Source organism: Elephantulus edwardii, unplaced genomic scaffold, assembly GCF_000299155.1.
Source record: "Elephantulus edwardii isolate Elephantulus edwardi_28Jun2011 unplaced genomic scaffold, EleEdw1.0 scaffold00210, whole genome shotgun sequence".
Classification (NCBI taxonomy): Eukaryota; Metazoa; Chordata; class Mammalia; order Macroscelidea; family Macroscelididae; genus Elephantulus; species Elephantulus edwardii.
The window spans coordinates 30,236-39,798 of NW_006399960.1; the positions used below are offsets into that span (position 1 = coordinate 30,236).

The 9,563-nt window shown below is 43.2% G+C and overlaps 1 pseudogene; it reads right to left on the bottom strand.

Moving 5' to 3' along the window:
- Window positions 1–58: 58 nt before the first annotated feature.
- Window positions 59–9,563, bottom strand: part of LOC102866278 — a 127,019-nt pseudogene continuing 117,514 nt past the window's right edge.

The following is a 9,563-nucleotide window of genomic DNA, read 5'->3' on the forward strand; positions in this document are numbered from 1 at the left end:
AGTTGATTGCAGTACAGATTTCTGTGGTCTTTTATGCCTCTTGTTTTGCTCCTTCTTTTTAGAATGCTTTTGTGTACTCTTCTCTACAGTGGCCAGTAAAAAGAGGTTCTGCAGGTATTCCACGTTGGACCATTCTGCAGCGGTGTTGGAATAATCTGTTGTAAGCGTTTTGTAAATTTCTGACATCTTTGTTGCTCCAGAGTCTCTCACCAACAGCACTTGCCCGGGGCCATAATCTTGGTAAGAGGTTAGTTGCATCTGCATATTCTCCCCAGAGGCAGGCTTCTCCACCAAGGATGAGTTTTTTCTGTTCGTCAGAACCAGGAAAATTCAGAGGTTCCACTTTATAGTATTTTCCCCAGTCTTGTCCATAACTAATCAAGTCAAGGTACCAAGGAGCAGCCAGGATTACAGGAAAGCCAGCGGACGTTACTGCCTTTAGTTCTTCAGGATAATTAGCTCCTTTACATACTTAATTACTGTTCCTGGCTGAAGCTTCACAGCATCATCAAAAACTTCTTGCCAGACTATGGAGTTCTTGTTTAAAATTGTAACCATGTCCACAATCCTCTGAATATAGAAAGATTCTAGTTTTTTAAAATCTGTGCCAAAGCCTTTTTGCGCCATGAATTCTTTGATATCTGGATTTGATTGCCAGAAGTTAAAGACTACTTCATCTCCTCCCAAATGAATGAATCAATCTGGAAACACTTCACTGATTTCTTTGAAAAATTTATACAAGAAGCTGTAAGTTGTATTCACAATAGGGTTGATAGGTCCAAACTCCCCAGATGGCTGTTGACCACTGTAACATGGTGTCAGGAGGCCTTTCTGACCCAGGATGGATGCTGGGCACCGGTCCTCCTCAAGACTGGTACAGTGAAGCCAGCACACTGCCGCAAGGTGGACTTGGTCTGGAGAGAATTCTTGGAGCCAGGATGGCGGCTGTGGGGGAAGCTGGGGGAAGTGGGCGCCTGTCGGCCGCCTGCACAAGAGGGGCCACGCGGATGCTGAGCGCCTGTGCGGCGGGGTGGGGGGCGCACCCCCAACGGCTGCCTGCACTGGGGGGGGCGTGCCTCCCGCAGGCCTCCCGCGCTGGGGGGGGGGCGCGCACCCCCGCTGGCCGCCTGCGTAGGAGGTGGGGGATGGGATCTAGATCCCAGTTCTTAAAAGAGGGAAAAATTTAAACAAATATGTAATAAGTAATTTTGAACATTATAATCTTTTAAGCTTAAGGGTAGAAATATTAACAATATGATCATTTCCAATCCAGAGATACATGTTCCAATGCAGTTCCTATTTTCCATAAATGGTTTTGGTAAGAAAAATATTGTAAATGTGGATACATTTCCACTATTCCTCCTCCATGCCACGATATAGTGTTAATAGCATGAGCAGTTATAAATCCATTGCCATCTTTACTCTAACTTATTTTTTTAATTTAAATTTGTTATTAATTTCAGTAAAAATTTACAGAGGCTTTGGATTTCCATTCATCCATTGTTGCACATTTCTCCCCTCCCAAGGCTCCCCCCCAGAACACTACCCTCTTAGAAAAGTAAAAGAAAAATTCTTTCATTGTTTTACAAACCCTTCTCCAGGTCCACTCCACCATGTAGCCATCGCTCTAGACTCCTGTCATGACAGAAATACCTAATCACTTATCTCTTTTAAAAACTTTTCTCCCTCCTCTGTTTCAGTGCGCATAAATTATTGAACCCATCTTACTCAGTCTCTCCCCAACCCCAAGGTCAGTCCTGTTTTACAACAGTGACACCATGCAATATTTGTCCTTTTGTGACTGGGATATTTCACTCAGCAAAATGTTCTCCAGAGTCAACCATTTTGAATAGTGTTGCATGAGTTCCTTGTTTTTCAATGCAGCATAGTATTCCATTCATTGTGTGAATATACCACAGCTTCTCTATCCATTCATTTTTTGATGGGCACTTAGGTTGTTTCCAACTCCTTGCTATTGTGAACAAAGCTGCAATAAACATGGGTGTGCATATATCTGCTTGGATGTCAGCTATAGTCTTTTCAGGGTATATTCCCAGTAGTGGAATTGCTGGGTCAAGTGGTATCTCTATTTGCAACTTTCTGAGAAAGCGCCATACCTCTTTCAACAGGGGTTGCACCATTTTACACTCCCACCAACAGTGAATCAGGGTTCCAGTTTCTCCACAACCTCGCCAGCAGCATTTGTTGCTTGCTGTTCTGTTAAATTTTGCTATTTCGACTGGGGTGAGATGATATCTCATAGCTGTTTTAATTAGCATATCTCTTAGAACTAGGGATTTTGAACATTTCTTCATGTGCTTGTTAGCCATCTGAATGTTGTCTTTGGTGAAGTGCCTGTTCATATCCTGTGCCCATTTTTCTATTGGATTATTTACCTTTATCTTGTTGTGGTGCTCAAGTATTTAATAAATTCTGCATATAAGTCCCTTATCTGATATGTTAGCACCAAATACTTTTTCCCAGTCAGTAACTTCCCTTTTTACCCTGTTGGAGAATTTTTGGATGTGCATAGGGATTTGAGTCTTAGAAGATCCCACTAATCTACTTTATCTTCTCCTGGTTTTAGGTTTTTCAGGACACTTGGAAGACTGTTTATGTTGTGGATTAGGACTTCTAGTATTGTTCCTAGCTTTTCTGTAATGAAGTTTATAGTCCTTGGTTTTAGTCCTAGGTCCATGATCCTCCTTGAGTTGGTTTTCTTGACACAGCCTGGTGAGCATGTCCAGGGCTGCATCTGTTCATTGAAACATGTCAATTGGTATTCCTTCAGTTCTTGGGGCCTTACTTTTTGCCAGTTCCTCAGTCCAACTTAAACCTCTTCCTTTATTACCATTAGTTCCTGATCATATGCTACTTTCAGAAATAATTCTGTGTCAATGACATATATTTGTTACACTGATTCTGTATTCTTTCCATCTTCTTTTGATGCTTCATGGATAATTGAAGATTGTGAACACAAAATCTTTCAATATTGCAACTCGAGGTTTGAATTTGTTCTTCTGTTTTCTCAACTCGAGAAATTCCATACAAAATTCTTCCATTTTGATTTCCTGACTCCAACTTTTTGCACATTTTGTTATAATACTTTGCTATGTCTTTTGGAGTTGCTCTTCGAAATCTTCTGTTCAACACTTTAACTTCGTCATCTCTTCACTTTGTTTTGGCTTCTCCACATTCTACTGTAATTTTCAGTCGTTTCTGACATTGATTTTTGGCTTTCTTTCTCCCCCCCTTTTTTTAAAAAAAAATTGTGATTTTAATGAAATATAGAAAAACTGGATTTTCATTCATTCATTGTTGCATATATCTTCCCTCCCTCCTTTCCCTCTCCCCTAATTCACTTATTTTTTAAAATATTCGTTCATTATTGCAAAATTATCTCCCTCCCACACGCTTCCCCCTCCCCAGTTCTCTTTACAATGTATCTCTTATTCTGGACTGTTGTCATACAAATAATGCCTAATCATATATTCCTTTTAAACAGTTCTTTCCTTCATCTGTTCCAATGCAGTGTTCATTATTTATCCCCCCACCTTCTCCCTTTTTCTTAGTTTTCCCCAATCCTCATGTCAGTCCTATTTTATAATAATGCAATTTTTGTCTTTTGGTAACTAAAATTCTGCCCTACCTTGAGCAAGTGTCCTTGCTCTCCCTATTCTTGTTTCTTTCTTCCTAAACTCTACAGTTCCCCCACCACCAACTCTTGCTCCTTTAGAGTTAAAATTAAACTCATTGCTATGGAGTATGTTCTAACACTTCATTACTCTCCATTGGGTTTCTGAAGCTAAGGGAATATAGCAAGGGATTCTAATCCTAAGGATTCACACCGTTAGCCTTTCTGGTTAGCAGGGCAACACTCTGTCGACTAGGTGAACAGTGCTCCCTCTTCAAGGCAAATTGTGACTCTTATTTCACATATTCTTTGCAGATGTATGATGGAGGGAAGACTCTGGTTTCATAGACTATTTCCACTCCCTCTCCCCAATGAGTCTCAAATTTTACTTCTCCTCTCTGCCTTCAAGACAAATAGACATTGATAGCTTGGCAGCAGAAATGTCATTTCCCTTCCTGTCCAATTGTCTCAGTCATACTTGTGTCACATTGGGGTATCATTCCACCACTTGTCTGGTGCTCCCTCCCCCGTACTTGCTTATAGGGACCAGAACTCTCCCCCCTACCCATCCCATGCCCCATGTCCCTGATTTTCTAAGTACTAGGGGAGCTCTGGTGGTCTAGTGGTAAGAAGTTGTACTGCAATCTCAAAGGCATGCGGTTCAAGGCCACCAGCTGCTCTGTGGGTTAAGGATGGACAATCTCCTCCTATGCGATTAACTGCCTCAGAAAACCCACTAGAGGGTCAGCTATGGGTCGGTTCCGACTCTACGGGACACAACAACAACAATAGGAGAAGGTACAGTGGGCCATACTAAATTAATAAAAACTGCTCAGTGACTCCCTACTTCAAACAAAGTCTGGAGCAAGTATCTTCAAATACCTGAGGACATCTTCGCTATGCACCTGGCTCTAGCGGTGGTAGGAGGAGGTTGGAATTGAGGCATTGGAACCAGCTATGGGGAATTCTGGGCATTGTCATTTCTAGGTGGCAGATGACGAATGTGTCAGATGGGAGTAAGGTGGTTGGGCAGCGAATTCCTACCAGATAATGAGACCTATGGCAAAGAATGCGCATGGTGTCTGGAAGCCTGAGCTGCTCTGGCTCTGGGCGGGGTGAATTCTGGTACCACCTCGAGGGAGCAACCCAGGTGGCGGAGTTGGGGACTGGACAGGGCTATTGCGTGCCCTGGAGATGGCTTGGCACAACTTGTAGGATAAGCTTAGTCCTATTGTGGTCACATAATGTGTGGGAGATGTGGTGACCCAGATGAGCACCCAGGAGGCAGCAGGTTTCCTCTGGTGGCAGGGCCTAAGGAGAGGGGAGACCTATGACAGAGGCACGCGTCTTGTGGCGGGAGGAGGTTGTCTGGAAGGGAGGGCTGCGCCCTGCAAGCTTCTGGCTGAGTGGGCTCTGGCGCCGCCACCTGGGGGCTTCTAGTTTGGAGCCCTGTGGCTAGGGGCTGTTGGAAGACTGCTTGGCTCATCACTGCCCTAGCACCTGCGCGAGGTGGGGAGAGAGGGGCGCGCACAGCACAGCGCCAAGAGGCAGGCGCTGAGCGTGTGAGTCACTCGGCTCCCCCAGGTTAGGAGCGGGGACTTCGCCTTCTGCCTAGGGTCTGTGTTACATCTTGGGCTTCATCCTTGCAGACCAGTCCCTCCTGGTTCTGGACCAGCCGTCTCTCTGTCTAAGTGAGCACCAGGTAAGTTTCTGATCTCTTGCTAAGGTGGGTCCAGGAGTCTGAGAAGAGGGGTCTTGTGTTCCCCAGCCTGCGTCTCTGCCTTTGCTTTTTCTTTCCTCTGGTTCTCTCCACTGGAGACAGAAAGTTAGATTTTGAAAACGCAGCCGAGAATATCAAGTCCATGGTAAGACCCCCGGACAAATCAAACTCCAGGGCGAGATCCTTCATTTCCAGGCTACCACACATGTCCGGATGCGGCGTTTGTGGGGCTAGGAATGCTTGCTTGATTTCTTTCCAGTATTTCCCTCCTCCCCCACTTTCTTCCCGGGTGATTCCTGGAGGTGGGGACAGGAGAAATTAAAGGGCTGAGCTGGGATGCTCTGCCAGGGCGGTTTCCTTTTTCCTCAGTTGAGGACGTAGCTGTTTTACTGTAGCCAGAGTTTGGAACTTGGAACAATCCTTCGCAGCCCAGGATGTGCCAGAGCTGTAAGGTAACTGCAATTATATCTATCTTGTCACATTTATTGAATCAAAACATTCTGGAGGCAAGTTAATGGTAATGCCAGGATAATGTTGAAACCATTCAAGGATGCTGTGGAATATTTGAAACATTTACTTCTTTTATTATGTTTTGTAATCCAGAAAAAATATATTAGGAGCTGACTATTGATCTTATTTTCTCTATCTTCAGAGAGGCTTCAAAACCTATTTCCCTAGCAAGGAAAAAATCAATGAAGACCAATTCTGTTTCTTTTAAGAATTTAAGAATGCAATGCTACATGTTTTCCTTTTCCTCTGCTAGTGTATGTGGAGGGGTATGCTTTCACTGTTTTTGGGGGGGAGTGGAATCAGTGCTTAGAGGGTGTTTTCACTTCTTCCTCAACCTTTGAGTGCAAAGTGTTTCTGTGACGATTAAATAGGTACTAATTATTGCTGTGCCTTCCACTCCCCTCCCCCCAAGAGTAATTGTTGCTGTCTTTCTCTTTTCCTGAAGAGAGCAGAGGGGAGAACCTCCTGGAATGCATGGAATGCACCTATAGGTGGCCTGCGCCTGTTGACACTGTTTGCTTTCTTGGCCATATTTGGGTTCCTGAAATGTGAACAGGTGGTCTTAATTCACATCACAGCATCTGTTCCATTCCAGCAAACAGCTCTGCTGGTGCGGAAGGAAAGTCTCCAACCTGTGTCCTGCTTGGGGTGGTGGGGGTGGTGAGAAAGATGGAGGGTGTGTGTCATCTTTTCCAGTAGTTTGATTAAGTCACCCATCCTCAGAAAAGGCTCAGCTCCTTCCTGAACTGTTGTTTGGCTTATACTCTGATTATAGCGTTCTTTCTTGGGAGAAAATGAGTAAAAGCTTACATGTCTGTTGGAACACAGGCTTCCTATCTCTCTTATGTAGCTCCTGAATACACACCTTTCCCAGTACTCATCATTAAGAGACTCTTAGTTTACACATCAGTTTTGCTTAACAGAGTTTCAGTTTCTTGAAGGCGAGAATAATGACTTACTCATTTTTCTACCCCTGGAGTCTAGTAAAGGAGGGATTTGTTGAATGAATAAATGAGTGAATTCTGGAGTCTTGATTAGGCTATTTATCATTTCTTCAATACCACCTGGGCAGGCTTTCTCTTCTCTCCTAGAAGTTGTTGTTATCTACTGTTGAATAGACTATGACTCAAAGCAATGCTACTATCCTCCACCTTACCAAGCATGATGACTTTTTCCAAGGGCTAGCTCCTTCTAACAACAGGCCCAAAATATATGACACAAAACTTCACTCTCCTTGCCTTTAAGGAGCACCCTGGTGAACTTTATCTAAGGTGTATTGTTTGTTCTTTCTTCAATCCTTAGGACAGTCAGTACTCTTCACTAATACCACAACTTATAGAAAATAAGCCATCTAATTCACTAGTTCTGAAAGTGCAGCTCCTCAGAATATGCTGTGTTCTAAAGAAATGAATTTTTCATACATGAAACATTCACTAATTACTGTCACTTTGGATTCAGCTGACACTCCATTGGATTTCTGAGGCTGTAAATTACACCAGAGGAGATTATCCATTTATTTTTCAATTCCAAGGAGCACATATGAATTCAAACCAAGAGGTGAAGCCTTTGGGCAACCCTATCAATTGTGCCACCAGAGCTCTCTATGTGGAAAGCATTTACATATTAATTGTAAATCAATATTTGATACAACAAAAACCAAGTAAACATGGCTTTATCAGGTAGAGAAGTCTGATCACTAGAGTTACTTCAGTGGCCAAACAATACCAAGGTTCTGGGCGAGTGTCTTGAATTATTCTGGCCTTATCCTTAAGGTTTCCAGATGAATGTAACAGCCTCAGGCATTACAAACTCATGATGTGCTCAAAGACAGGAGCTAGGGAGAAAAAGAGCTAAATATTTCTCTTCATGACATTTTTCTCTTATCAGAGAAGAAAAACTTTCCCAGAAATTTCCCGACTCTGCCTTGTGTCTTATTGGCCAGTGCTGAGACACATCGCTTCCTTTGGTGGCAAGAGAAGGTGAGGCAGTAACTTTCAGCTTCTACAGTAGAAATGAGGTCAGAGAGGGGGCCCTGGTGGCCTAGTAGCAAGAAGCAGCACTGTAATTCCAAAGGCACGTGGTTCAAATCCACCATCCACTCCATGGGAAAAGGAAGGGCAATCTTCTCTCATAATATTGTCTCTGAAAACCCACCGGAGGGTTAGCTATGGGTAGATTCTGACTCGAGGGCACAACAACAACAATGGAAAGGAGGTCAGATAAGGGATTGGGAATGACTCTGGAAACCTAAGCGAGAAGTTGCCTAGACTCATGATAATGATTCTATGTAATCTTTGACATCCAAGTAAGGAATTAAATATTAAAGAATTAAGAACACATTTAGAGCACTCTCCTCAGCCCTGCTCCCCAACACACATATGATATATGGATCTTCAAGGATGATAGAGAATGACTTTTGTAGACTGTATTTAGAGGCTGCAGAGAGAATTTATAATAGGTGTGTGTGTATATTTGTTGTTGCTATGTGCCATTCAGCTGCCTGCAACTCATAGCAATCCTATGCAGAATAGCACTGAACCCTGTCCTATTCTGAGCCAATCTCACTGTCAATCCATTTCATTTAGGGACTTCCTCTCCTGTGCTGTCCCTTTACTCTTCCATACATGATGTCCTTCTCCAATAACTTGTCTCTCTTGGTCATGTGCCCAAAGTGTGTGAGATGGACCTTCAAAAGCCTTGCCTCCAAGCAGCAGCTTGGTTTCATCCTCTCCAGGACAGATCTGTTTGTTCTTTTGGCAGTCCATGGTATATTCAATACTCTTCCAGCACCACAACTCAAAGGATCACTCATGGTTCAAGGCCACCAGCTGCTCCACGAGAGAAGAATGGAAAATCTTCCACACAATTAAATGGCTCTGAAAACCCACCAGAGAGTGAGCTATGGGTCTGTTCTGACTCTACAGTACACAACAACAAATTTTCTATCTACCTATCTATCTATCTATCTATCTATCTATCTCTTTCACTGGGTTGATTGACAGTATCATGATAGATGGTGAAGAGATTAAGATTGTTAACAACTTTAGTTTGCTTGGCTCCACAATCAACATTCTTGGTACCAGCATCCAGGAAATTAAAAGATGAATTGCGTTGGGAAAGTCTGCTGTCAGAGACTTCCCCAAAGTACTGAAGAACAGCGATGCCAGTCTGTATACTAAGGTGCACCTGATACAGGCCATGATCATTGCAATTACTTGCTATGCATCAGAAAGCTGGACAATGACGAGGGATGATTGAAGAAGAATTGATGCCTTTGAGTTGTGGTGTGGGAGAAGAGTATTGAATCGACTGCTAGGAAAACAAACAGGTTAGTCCTAGAGAGGGTGAGACCAGGCTGTTCCTTGGAGGCAAGGATTCTAAAGCTTCGTCTGACGTACTTTGAACATGTTGCAAGGCTGGACCCATCCTTGGAGAGGGACATCATACTTGGGAGGGTGGAGGGACAGCGCAAGAGAGGAAGACACTCGAGATGTATTGATTCAGCGGCTGGGGTAATGGGAGTAGGTATATCAGAAAAAATAATATTGGCACAGAAGAGGATAGGGTTTAGGGCTGTTGTACATATGGTTGCTATGAGTCACAGGTGACTCGACAGCACATAACAACAACAATAACAACAATCTAAAATAGAATATTTGTTTATAATAATATTTATATATAAAAGAATAAATAATATAC